Source organism: Patiria miniata, unplaced genomic scaffold (genome assembly GCF_015706575.1).
Source record: "Patiria miniata isolate m_02_andy unplaced genomic scaffold, ASM1570657v1 HiC_scaffold_23, whole genome shotgun sequence".
NCBI lineage: Eukaryota > Metazoa > Echinodermata > Asteroidea > Valvatida > Asterinidae > Patiria > Patiria miniata.
In genome coordinates, this window is record NW_024037062.1 from 4,235,126 (window position 1) to 4,248,989 (window position 13,864).

The window sequence follows — 13,864 nt, forward strand, 5'->3', positions numbered from 1 at the left end:
GTTTGCATCCTTCTCACGCCTCATTGCACCCATCCTTATAACATCGCATCATCGTTGGAATCCCTCATTCTCCTGACGACGGGCAGAGCATACTCTTCGAAGTGTTGAGTCCCTCCAGTTCTTTTCAGAACCACACATACTCACAAAAGAGATTTATTCACATGGTGCTACCGCAAACTTATCTTGTCTTAGTATCTTTCCACCATGCAAACCTTCAAATCTCATAGTTTGAGATTTAACAAAACACATCAAAATTTATCAAAAATCGTATAAAAAATTTAAAATAAAACTTAGAAAATCCCCTTGCAGTGGAAAATGCGGGGATAATGCAAACAAGTTTTTTAAAAACATCCTATTTCCATTGCGGTCCCAATACCCGAATAAATTTTGAAAAGTGAAAGCTACCATAGCTAAATGGTACCACTAAGATTGATTTTAATCTTCACTGCTGTACGGCCCACACTAACTTTAGTAACACCAGCTCTAATGCCTATCGCGAATCATTAATAGAGCTGGAGTTACTCAAGCTAGGCCCACACGGCCGGCCGGCGGCGATCTGCCAGCAAGCTGCATAATTATGCGTATGCATGATGAGGATGATTATAAATGCGCATAATGCAGCTTGCTGGCAGATCGCCGCCGGCCGTGGGCCGGCCGTACGCGTACAGCAGTGGAGATTAATTTAATAAGGGAATAAATGTGTGCTCCGGAGGTTTTTATCACTCGTTTAATACCGCTTAGAGTCTGGGTGCTGATAATTACCCGAGCCGGATGCGAGGGTAATTATCAGCACCCAGACTCTAAGCGGTGTTAAACAGAGTGATAAATACCGACCGAGCACATATTTATTCCCATTCATAAATACCTTATCCGTAAAAAAAATATCAAATAATTCGTTCAAAAAATCCCGATTTTGTTCAACAAGTTCACTTCATGCTTTTTGAAACATCCCTCTAACAAAATAATGGAGTGTTCAGCTGGCGAGTAAGATGTAAACAACCCTTTTATGGAGATTGACGCGCGCGTAACATGTTCTGCGCGATGTCACGCAGAACGCACCTGGGGCGTTGCGTTTTGAATTTAGAACTATAAAATTCTGACTCGCTTGTAGTGTTGCGCATGCCTACGTGAGGATTGTGAACGTTCAACCAATGAAACGGTAATAGGCACTGGATTTTTAGGAGTCCACATTTTATTGTGACACTGGAAAAGTGTTTTTAAGACCAGCTAGCCATGTCTTTATCATCCGTTTAAGACCGGCCACGTGACGGGCTCTCGACCAATAGGAATAGCTAAACTGTCTGAGGTATTTATGAATCACCTTTCAAAACTTATTCATAAATACCTATAAGACAGTTTACGCATTCCTATTGGTCGAGAGCCCGTTACGTGGCCGGTCTTAAACGGATGCTGATAAAGACATGACTAGCTGGTCTTAAACACTATTCCAGTGTCACAATAAAATGTGGACTCCTAAAAATCCAGTGCCTCTTATCGTTTCATTGGTTGAACGTTCACAATCCTCACGTAGGCATGCGCAACACTACCAGGGAGTCAGAATTTTATAGTTCTAAATTCAAAACGCAACGCGCCAGGTGCGTTCTGCGCGACATCGCGCAAAACATGACACGCGCGCGTCAATCTCCATAAAAGGGTTGTTGTAAGGACCATTAGTCGACTAGTGGTTGATTTGTGACGTACCTTACGCCTGCGCACTAATAGCAAAGTGCGAACGTCTCTAGTCGAACGCTGGTCAAAATGTCATTGCAAAACGTCTGGATCCTGGCTCCCTGCTGTACGTTATGAACGCGCGCGGCTATGGTTACCAGCGAAGCAACCAACCCCAGTAGGTTGGTTCCAAATAGTCGACTAGCGTAGTTAACCATCGTCGACTAGACAGAGTTCGGGCAAGCGTTAGTCGACCAATGGTTAACTATAGTCCTTGCGCGAACTTGCCCTTACTCGCCAGCTGAACACTCCATTATTTTGCAAGAGGGATGTTTCAAAAGGCATAAAGTGAATTTGTTGAACAAAATCGGGATGTTTTGAACGAATTATATGATTTTTTTTACCGAAAAGGTATTTATGAACTTATAGACCGCTTGCAGATACGTTCGATAATCGACGCGCGAAGGCGCGTGACACCATGTTGTGGGACAAGCATATATCTATCCATGCACATTTTGTCCCACAACATGGCGTCGCGCACCTTCGCGCGTCAATTATCGATCGCGTCTGCAAGCGGTCTATTTAAATGCGCCCGCCGCAATTTTCTAAAAAAATGTTACGCCCTCTATATCAGTTCTCATAATTGTATTCGTCTGGTAGTGTCTCTCCTCTTTATTTAGATTACAAAGGGAGTTTGGAAGGTGACCAGACTACCTGGTCCTTTATCATGGTGACCGTTTTAGCCGATTTTCGGCAAACTTTGACAGATTCTTTGTTAAAAAACGAGTTTGACCGAAAATTTGACAGAATGGATTTTGGGGCAGATTTCTGGCAGAAATTTGCAAAAATGGTTATTTATTTTATATTGACAGAATAACTAGCAGATTTTGAAACAAACTAGTGCATTTCTTTTTAAAAAGCTTCAATCTTTTCAAACAAACCCTTGCAAAATAGGACAGGTTGGTGCTGAGGTGTACTGGGTGCAACCGGCGCGTTTTGCCTGAAATTTACGCAATTTCATAACATCTTTATGTGACCATAGATTGTTTATAATGTAATTTGAACCTTAATTAAGGCAATATTACAACACCTGCATGTGATTTTTAAGTGTTTATAGTGTATTTCCATAGAATTTGACAGATTTTTGAAGTGCATTTAGCAGAATCTGGCCATGACGTTACGGTCATCCTGGTCCACATAAATTATGCAACGCTGTACAAGTATAATCAATACCGACGAGTATACGAGTACGAGTTTGAATAAAATGTCGGCGCGGTATAAAGTGCTGCGCGGCCACACGGGGAATTTGAATTTGACACACGCTCTCACTAGTCTCAGGATCAGGAAGAATGTAGAAACGCACAAGTTTTGAAAATCAGCCGTGAGTGTAGCCCATAGGGTGTAGATGGTTTGGTGTTTTATTTTAACTTTCATAACCAAGAATAGCGCAAGACAGTCAGAAACACCGACACAATGACCGAACAGACATGACAGATATTAACATTCGGAGCTAGTAAAGACAAGAGTCGTGACCCTTGGCAGCGCAGCGCAGACGTAGACAGGCAGAAGACTACTTCTAGAATTAAAACTGGCCACGGGGCCTAGCTTCTAATTCTAGAACTATGAGGCTCCGCGTGAGCGGATATACCCCGCAAGATTTGAGACCAAAAAATTTTGCACTATGTGCGTGTAGATACACTACACCCTACACCAATAAAGCACCCTCACAAGGCAGCAGGGATGAAGCTAGATTGATCACGGACAACCTGCTTATCATGACGTGATAAAACTTTAATATGGAAGCATGCGCATCGGTCATGTTATTCCAGAACACACAGTTGGCATATCCAATCGTGTACCCTCTCTTACGGTCACATGCACACAAAAAGATCTACACTGTCTGCACAGTGCTAAAGAGATGTACAGCATCTACACAGTGGTTAAGAGGTCTACAGCATCTACACAGTGGTTAAGAGGTCTACAGCATCTACACAGTGGTTAAGAAGTCTACAGCATCTACACAGTGGTTAAGAGGTCTACAGCATCTACACAGTGCTAAAGAGGTCTACAGCATCTACACAGTGCTAAAGAGGTCTACACTATCTACACAGTGCTAAAGAGATCTACAGCATCTACACAGTGGTTAAGAAGTCTACAGCATATACACAGTGGTTAAGAGATCTACAGCATCTACACAGTGCTAAAGAGGTCTACAGCATCTACACAGTGCTAAAGAGGTCTACACTATCTACACAGTGCTAAAGAGATCTACAGCATCTACACAGTGCTAAAGAGGTCTACAGCATCTACACAGTGCTAAAGAGGTCTACAGCATCTACACAGTGGTTAAGAGATCTACAGCATCTACACAGTGGTTAAGAGGTCTACAACATCTACACAATGGTTAAGAGATCTACAGTATCTACACAGTGGTTAAGAGATCTACAGCATCTACACAGTGGTTAAGAAGTCTACAGCATATACACAGTGGTTAAGAGATCTACAGCATCTACACAGTGCTAAAGAGGTCTACAGCATCTACACAGTGCTAAAGAGGTCTACAGCATCTACACAGTGGTTAAAGGGAATATACATCATTTGCTTTTGCTGTAATTTTCAGAAATGGATGGAATTGGGGGGTTGGAAATATAAAGCAAATATAGTTACACTGACTTTTTGGAGGTTTTGGGTTCGAAAATGCTATAAAAACCAAGAAAAACGATCATTTTCCTTTAGTCTGGTTCCCTGACTCCATATAAGAAGAAACAGAGCAGTTTACATACATTGGGGAATTGTAAGGTCAGGGAACCAGTCTAGCTGGCTCGTACCCGTTCATAGCTTTGTAATCGATTGCAAACAAGTGCAATGGTCAATTGGGGCCAGTATTTGAAAAAAAGCCAGTTGTTTCCAACGCTGATCGGCCGATCAGCGTTGGAAATTGATACAAAAATACCACTTTTCTTGAAAATGACAGTATACCAGGTGCCATAATTTTACAGGATGCTTTAGACTGTCATTTACCAACATCCTGTTAAGGTATTTCGCAAAAACTTGGTAGTTTTATTTTTCGATGTTTACAAATGTTGTATATTCCCTTTAAGAAGTCTACAACATCTACACAGTGGTTAAGAAGTCTACAGCATCTACACAGTGGTTAAGAAGTCTACAACATCTACACAGTGGTTAAGAGGTCTACAGCATCTACACAGTGGTTAAGAGATCTACAGCATCTACACCGTGGTTAAGAAGTCTACAGCATATACACAGACAGTGGTTAAGAGATCTACAGCATCTACACAGTGCTAAAGAGGTCTACAGCATCTACACAGTGCTAAAGAGGTCTACAGCATCTACACAGTGCTAAAGAGGTCTACATGCATCTACACAGTGCTAAAGAGGTCTACAGCATCTACACAGTGGTTAAGAGGTCTACAGCATCTACACAGTGGTTAAGAAGTCTACAGCATCTACACAGTGGTTAAGAGGTCTACAGCATCTACACAGTGGTTAAGAAGTCTACAGCATCTACACAGTGGTTAAGAAGTCTACAGCATCTACACAGTGGTTAAGAGGTCTACAGCATCTACACAGTGGTTAAGAAGTCTACAGCATCTACACAGTGGTTAAGAAGTCTACAGCATCTACACAGTGGTTAAGAGGTCTACAGCATCTACACAGTGGTTAAGAAGTCTACAGCATCTACACAGTGGTTAAGAGGTCTACAGCATCTACACAGTGGTTAAGAGGTCTACAGCATCTACACAGTGGTTAAGAGGTCTACAACATCTACACAGTGGTTAAGAGGTCTACAGCATCTACACAGTGGTTAAGAGATCTACAGCATCTACACAGTGCTAAAGAGGTCTACAGCATCTACACAGTGGTTAAGAGGTCTACAGCATCTACACAGTGGTTAAGAAGTCTACAGCATCTACACAGTGGTTAAGAAGTCTACAGCATCTACACAGTGGTTAAGAGGTCTACAGCATCTACACAGTGGTTAAGAAGTCTACAGCATCTACACAGTGGTTAAGAGGTCTATAGCATCTACACAGTGGTTAAGAGATCTACAGCATCTACACAATGCTAAAGAGGTCTACAGCATATGGTATCCGGCCGGCCGGTCAACTCGGACCCAAATCAACTTAACTCATGCCAACTCAGACCCACGCCAACTCGGACCCATGCAAACTCGGACCCACTACCAATTCAGACCACTTCCAATTCGGACCCACGGCCAACTCGGAACCACTACCAACTCGGAACCACTACCATCTCGGACCCAAGCATGACCCAACAATGATTCAATCATTAGTTTCAGGGATTATAGGTCATCTTACAGTGTTGGATGTATTCTGTATTATATTCGGCTTTAATTATTTTCTTTTGCTGTCGCTGAGTGGTACTTTATGATGTGTACGGAAGTTGTTGCTAAACGCTTATCGTTTTGAACGTCATGAAACTCAACGTTCTTAGCTTTCCGAAACCGTGACTTAACCATGGCGGGAATATCTGTATATGAAGCTAAACCAAGAGATGTGTACATGTACATGTAAAGCAGGTTAGGCCCAAAGATTAGGCCTACCATATATCATTTTGTACAGGTTGGTATATATGTTTTAAGGAGCGTCCCGCCAAAGTTGAAATTAATTAGTTGATTACTTGTCATGAGCTGTTTTTGTTGTGTGATGATTCATTGGAAAGCTCATTACTAAAAATTATCAACTTAATTTGAAAATGTTTGTTCAAGGTGCTACACCCAACAAAACATGTATACATGTACACCAACTTTAAATCCCTTTAAAGCCTGGTTCCTTACAAAATGGTAACCTTAGGCCCGTTGAAGCAAACATTATGTAACTGTAATCGATTAAGAGCACAAAATCATATTTTTCGTTGTGACTGTTGGTCCGCCATGTTGGGGTATTTAATTTTGACTAGGCGTTTGTAATCGATGTTTGAAGACACTGTCGCGCTTATGCCATGCTAACGTAACACTGAATCAATTTTATTCGACACAGTATATAAGAGGCCTTACCAAATTGTTTATATTTTTGATCTGTGATGAACGGTAACCTGCTCGCATCCAATTACAGATGTGCACAATGTAGACCTACATATATCTTTGATATATGATCACTACGACGAACGGTAACCTACACATTTGTTGTTATTTTAGGATGTGAAACAAAAGGTAAACGAACGGTATTTTTTTATGTACTACGAGGCAGTGAACGTGTTTCAGTGAGGTCAGAGGATGTTTTTCATTTGAAATAACTATTTAGGCAAAAAAGTAATTGATTATTTTTTTTTAAGTTCACATGCTTACTTTGATTTTTGTTCTTTTAACTTATTTGTTTAACTTTTTATACTTTTTTTATTAAATTTTTTATATAGATTCATATGGAACCTTCGTTTTTCTTATAAAGTGTATGCAATGGTGTTGATGTACGTATCTTTTAAATCAAACATTTTTTAAAATTTTTTTCATATTTTTTTGGCACTTGGAAATGGCACGTTTCGTTTATTCAAACTGTAAGGTAGATTTATAGTTATTTATATTATTTTTTACCCATCTAGGCTGTTAATTTCATATTAAAAATATGCTGACTTTTTGTGGGTGTTGCAAAGTTGCTTATCGTTTAGATCAGTGAATGGTTTATATCTTATATTTTATTTATTGACTTTAGTTTTATCCAGTATTAGATACAAATGAATAATGTTTTGTTTGAAAGTGTTTATATTTCAATGTTCATGCTTTCCGATTTTATTTTTTTAAGAAGATCTGTGGTGGATGCGTTAATTTCGTTACGTATAAAGTTTGGATTAAAAATGAAATAACATGAGAAAAATGGCATGAACGATATCACTTAACATGTGTTAATTTTAAAAAAAAATTTATAAATAATAAAATACACTTTTAGTAAAAGTTTTACTAGAGTTATCGCATTACAATTACAATGAAAAATTATACTAAACAGCATCACTGTAATACATGTAACTTGAACTGAATGGGGAATGTTTGAAAATGTGCATAATGAGTCCGAGTTGGTTGTGGGTCCGATTTGGTAGTGGGTCCGAATTGGCATGGGTCCGAGTTGGCTTGGGTCCGATACGTACACAGTGCTAAAGAGATGTTGAAGACCCCTTTTGCATTATGTAGATAGTGTAGACCTCTTTAGCACTGTGTAGATAGTGTAGACCTCTTAACCACTGTGTAGATGCTGTAGACCTCTTTAGCACTGTGTAGATGCTGTATACCTCTTAACCACTGTGTAGATGCTGTAGATCTCTTAACCACTGTGTAGATGCTGTAGACCTCTTTAGCACTGTGTAGATGCTGTAGACCTCTTAACCACTGTGTAGATGATGTAGACCTCTTAACCACTGTGTAGATGATGTAGACCTCTTTAGCACTGTGTCGATGCTGTAGACCTCTTTAGCACTGTGTAGATGCTGTAGATCTCTTAACCACTGTGTAGATGATGTAGACCTCTTAACCACTGTGTAGATGTTGTAGACTTCTTAACCACTGTGTAGATGCTGTAGACCTCTTTAGCACTGTGTAGATGCTGTAGACCTCTTTAGCACTGTGTAGATGCTGTAGATCTCTTAACCACTGTGTAGATGATGTAGACCTCTTTAGCACTGTGTCGATGCTGTAGACATCAAAGCTCTGGCACTGTGGCGGAAACTAGTTCCAATTAATATTATATTGAGGGATGTTTCTCATGCTCAGTAGTGTGTAGCGTGTAGTGTATCTACACGACGTGCGGTCTGTGAAAAGTGTGTAGCGTGTAGTGTATCTACATGACGTACGGTCTGTGAACCTGGTCTCAAATGCTGCATCATATGTGAGCGGAGGGAGCCTCATACTTCATAGTTCTAGGAGTAGGAACTAGGCCTATTCTAGCCCCACTATAGCCCCATAAATGTGGCCTATTTACTGGACTGCCTCCGTAAACATAGGCCACACATCCACATGTACAAAAATCGTGTCGACGGAGCCAAATTTTGATTTTCACATTTAGACTTAGTTTGTAGGTTTTTTTTGCTTTAGAAGCATACTCACCCTCTTTACAGGCTAATCAGAAAGTGCTGCCTGTTTCAGATGTATATTTTTTGTGAAATTTCATGTTGAAATTTTGATACGCAAACGTGTAAAAATGAATCTGGAAATTTCACGAAAAATATACATCTGAAAAAGGCAGCACTTTCTGATTAGCCTGTAAAGAGGGTGAGTATGCTTCTAAAGCAAAAAAAACCTACAAACTAAGCCTTAATGTGAAAATCAAAATTTGGCTCCGTCGACACGATTTTTGTACATGTGGATGTGTGGCCTATGTTTACGGAGGCAGTCCAGTAAATAGGCCACATTTATGGGGCTAGCCCCACTAGTGTGGCCGTCGGTATGCTGCGCTGAACCTAAGGCCACACACCGTGGTCCGCGCACTACTGAGGACGTTTTCATAAAATTTGCAGGGAATTTCTTACATATGGTTGTATTCTACGATGTCCCATCTATCACTTCTGGGATGCTTAGGTGTAATGATGTTCAATTTTCCGAGATATTCTTGAATCTTTCTGGAGCCCATATGCACTCGTGAAACGTCCGGTGATGGCAGCCATTTTGAATGTGACAAGAGATGACCTCAAGCTGTGACGTCGCGTTTATGCAAATTGCTTGTCGAGCGAGGGCGCGAGTTGCAAATGCGACGGCTGTTTCCTGTACCATGCATTTATCGTCTGGGGGCCACGTGCACTGATCTCTATTCAGGATCTACGGCACAGAAAATAGCCGTCGCATTTGCAACTCACGCCCTCGCTCGACAAGCAATTTGCATAAACGCGACGTCACAGCTTGAGGTCATCTCTTGTCACATTCAAAATGGCTGCCATCACCGGACGTTTCACGAGTGCATATGGGCTCCAGAAAGATTCAAGAATATCTCGGAAAATTGAACATCATTACACCTAAGCATCACAGAAGTGATAGATGGGACATCGTAGAATACAACCATATGTAAGAAATTCCCTGCAAATTTTATGAAAACGTCCTCAGTAGTGCGCGGACCACGGTGTGTGGCCTTAGGTTCAGCGCAGCATACCGACGGCCACACTAGTGGGGCTAGGCCTATTCTAGAGGGAAAAGGAGTCTATCTTCTATGCTTCTAGTTACCCTACCATGTCGGCAATCGTGAAGTGTAGGCTAGTATGGTCAGATGGTAGGGCCCCTGTTTTGTTTTGATCAATTTACTAATATTATTTTTTTATAGAGTCAAAAATGTTCTTTAATTGCTAAAAAATCATCTTTACAATCAAAAGCAGACTTTTCTCAATTCTAATGCCCCCTGTTTTGCAATTTTGAACAAATTCTTGGGGTAGAAATCACGATTTTTCTGTGCGGTTTTTGCCATGCCATTCAGCACACCCTGCGTGCTCACACGGTACATTGCGCGGTGATCGCCATCTTTATTTTTGGGTCGCGTGTTGTTGCTGCGCTGTCATCCCTCAAAACATCGAAACCCTGCCCTCTATCTATGACATACCTGTTTATTGAGAATGTCGCCTACTAGTTTGGTAGGTCCAATAATTTTAAAGTGGATTTTGTTCCCTTATAAAGTTTATATAGGAACCGGGCCCTACACTACACGATCGCCACCATGTCTACTTCTAAGTTCTAGTTCTGGAATGACCATGACGACGTGCTTTTTACCTTACTTGAAAGAATTCCCGGAAAGAAAGTAGTATTTAGACGCCACTTAATAAAGTTTCAGTCTTTGGTTGTGTAGTGTGTACAATTGTATTTTTAGGAAAGAATGTTGCAACCTGACGCCACTTCAGCGGTTGTGTACAAAGCTGTGGAGAGTCAAGAAAGGTTTCATAGTACTTACTACTTAGTAGCCCTACTATTACTTTCATATTTCCTAACAAAAGTGGAAATGTTTCTCAGGCCCAGATTTGCATCTTATCATAATTTTTGCTACATGACTGACCTTCATTGAGATGATATATGAAGAAAAAAAGCAGCGCCAGGTTGCAACATTCTTTCCCAATTTTATTGATATTGTGGAGAGTCAAGTGCATTTTCAAAGTAGGCCTATTTTCTAACAAAATTGGAAATGTTTCTCAATCTCAGTCCCGGATTCATGTCTTTTCCAAACATTTTTGGAGAAAATATTCCTAGTGGGCCACCACTGTTTTCAATTAATTTTCAAGCACCAAAAAGTTGCATCCTTTATGGTTATTCCCTCCACTTTCCCTCCTCTACTCTCACCCTCTCCTTTCCTTTATTCCTATTTATTAATCAGTCACTAACTTCATCGAGATTCTTGTTTGAAACACAAGACTTTTACCACTAGGCCGTGCACTATCGCTGTTGCAATAATCAATCTTCGGACGTATTTAAAGTATCCAATTGAAATAAGACTAATGAATATTAAATACACTAAATATTCATGAGAAATTAAATATTCCTAATGACATATTGCACTTTCATTGGCTGGCTCAAGCGTTGTTGATGTCATGTGTAGCGTGCCGCTAGACTTCCAGCCACTGCAATCACTATGGCCGGAGTGCCTCCAACTTGGTTCTGCACGACATTTTTCGCAACACATTTTTCCTAAAAATTATTCACATTGCCAGAGCTTCCTGGATTCGTCTTGAGTGAAATCACAAGGTGAGGTGAAAATTGATGTGTTTGGCGGCAGCTAAGTGGTGGCCCAGTACAAAGTTTTTCCCATTTTTGCAATAAAAAGGCCTCATTGAGGTAATATAATAATGAAAAAAGTTAAGACATTTGAGGTTAAGTATCATTCTGGATGTGCCATCCTTTTTTGGTCGTGTAAATATCAGAGATAATAATCCAGTGTTGTGACTTAACAATCACTTTTTGTCCAGCAATTTTGTTATTTCCAAATTAATTACATTTTGTTCAGAAATACTTCCAATATTTTGCCAATGTAGTTTACTCTGTCGTGGTTAATCATTAAACTCAATATGGGCATGTGACACATCTGACGTTATTTCTCACCAATTGCTAAAAAAATTGTTTCAGTCTACCTGCTTCAAATGCCTCAATTTTAACTGAAGTACTTTCAGCATCGCTGTAGATTCTGCGGTCTTGTGCTACTTTTGGCTTTACTGACTTTTCGTCTGTGTTCTGGGGTACTTCTGGAATTTTTTTGCACCATCACCCATAGAAGATACAGCTTGATACAGACGAATTGTTCGATGACAAATGTCCCAAATGTTAACCTCCAATACATGTAAATTTGCTTGGAAAAAAAAAAACTTTTCCACTCCATAGAAACAATTAGATTGTTCACATGTTTGTGTATTTATTTGAAGTTGTTGATGCTTGAATGGTGTCTATTGCAATTAGTTCAAGGTCAAAATGTAAATTGACGGGACTATTCCCTGGTTGATCAATAGCTCTTTAAAATTTGTGAGCAATGGTTTTTGGGTCCTCAGATTGACAATTTTTTGAGAAATCAAATTTTTTACTCACCACCGTCTGTTTTTCATCAACGCGAAATTGCACGCACACTTGATGCGATGATCGGCTAAAAAATGGGTAACCCGCCATTGTACATGCAAACAAACGCTCATTGAAGGCGCATGAACGCGCAAGGAGACGGTCGGTCACACGACGCACGTGCGTTAATTACGAGCAGAATGGGCTTTCACTTAACATCGCGTATCATCGCGTCAGCGATTTTATCCCAAATGACCTTGGACCTGGACTACTTCATTGCGATACTGAACTGGCTTTTTGTCAAGGTAGACTAAGAGTTTTGAATTATTTCTCTGAATCATTAATAAGGGAATAACAGTGTGAGGAGCCGGTCTTCACTGCGTGATAATGACTGGGTTTGGGGGTGACCGCGTCTCGGTCCATTAACAGCGGTCACCCCCAAACCCGGTCATTATCACGCAGTGAAAACCGGATCCTCACACTGTTATTCCCATTAATAAATACCTTTTTAAACGAAATAAACAGTTAAAATGCTCCAATTTTGTGAATTTCTTTCGGCGATATTTCCAGACTTGTTTGTGTTCATGTTCATGGGCCATATTTGAGCTTATGCGTGGCTTCGGCGTGCGCGTCGGGGGTCTGTCACTGCCATGACTAGACTATGGACTGGTAAATGATCTTCTCATAACAAATATCGCTCTGATCTTGAAAGTTTTTTCACCCAAATAATCGTGATATAAACACCGCTCATTTGTTGTATGGCTCGTCTGTTCAGTCAATCATCAATAATTCGTTGTGGACTCAATGGATTTAACGAAATTATGTTCTTTTGTCAAAATATTGCAAAAGTTATTTTTTTTTTATTCAAATTCTGTTTTCCGTTTCAAGGAGCAGATTCCGCGAATTCCGTCCGTTTTCCGCGATCGCGGAAAATCATTGGCCCTATGCGTGGTACCCTGTCTCTTCAATATGCGTTGTTATATACCACCACAGCCGGCTGCACTGGTCGACGTCTTCATTGCGTATGATGTCCAGGGTTTGGACTTCTGCTGCCGTAGCGAAACAATGATGTTTTCATATTTTTACCTGATGGAGGAAGCTGAAATTTCGTTTACACATTCCTTGTGTCCAGAATTACAAAGATGCTTAGTTTAGGAAAGGTAAATATGTTGGTGGGTGAAGTGTTTAAAGAAAATAAATCGTAGATCTACGCTTTCGTCGTAAACATCCTCAGTATATTGCAGTGCTGTACGATGTCGTTTCAAAACTTCCTTACGTGCGCGCATCCATAGCAACTGTGTTGCGTATGCACGCGTCAGTCTCAGGTGATGGGGGTTGAGCGCATGTGCAGTGCTGTATTGTTACAAGCTGCCGTAGGACTGTTATAAATTTGGCCAATCATTGCCTTGCATGAGGCTGGATCAATGCTGGTTCAGGGGCCACTTTTCGCTTGTTCTGTGAAGCCGGTCTTTATATCACCGTTAATACATCCCCACGTGATCGAGTCTCGGCCAATCAGAAGCCACCAACTCTCAGAGGTATAAAATTTATTAATTGGATATCATGTTAATTGGTTTTGTCACGGATATTCTATTTTTTTACATACCGCTGGAATTGCCCTGATGTTATATGCACATTGTTTCATTTCCATCTGATTGAGGACATTTATTTTATACTACATGTACAAGGATATTAACTCCTAAATGTGGATAACAGTGA

General features: G+C 40.4%; 1 protein-coding gene across 4 annotated transcripts in view; it reads left to right on the forward strand.

The window, feature by feature from the left end:
* Positions 1–2,885: 2,885 nt before the first annotated feature.
* LOC119731478 overlaps positions 2,886–13,864 on the forward strand; it is a 46,508-nt gene continuing 35,529 nt past the window's right edge. For 2 of the 4 annotated variants that reach the window (XM_038204661.1, XM_038204665.1), the window contains exon 1: positions 2,886–3,049. The gene's annotated coding sequence lies outside the window, so the exon portion shown is untranslated. Of the gene's footprint in view, positions 3,050–9,802; positions 9,894–13,864 lie in introns of those variants that run through there. The other 2 variants (XM_038204662.1, XM_038204663.1) reach the window with 2 other exon arrangements.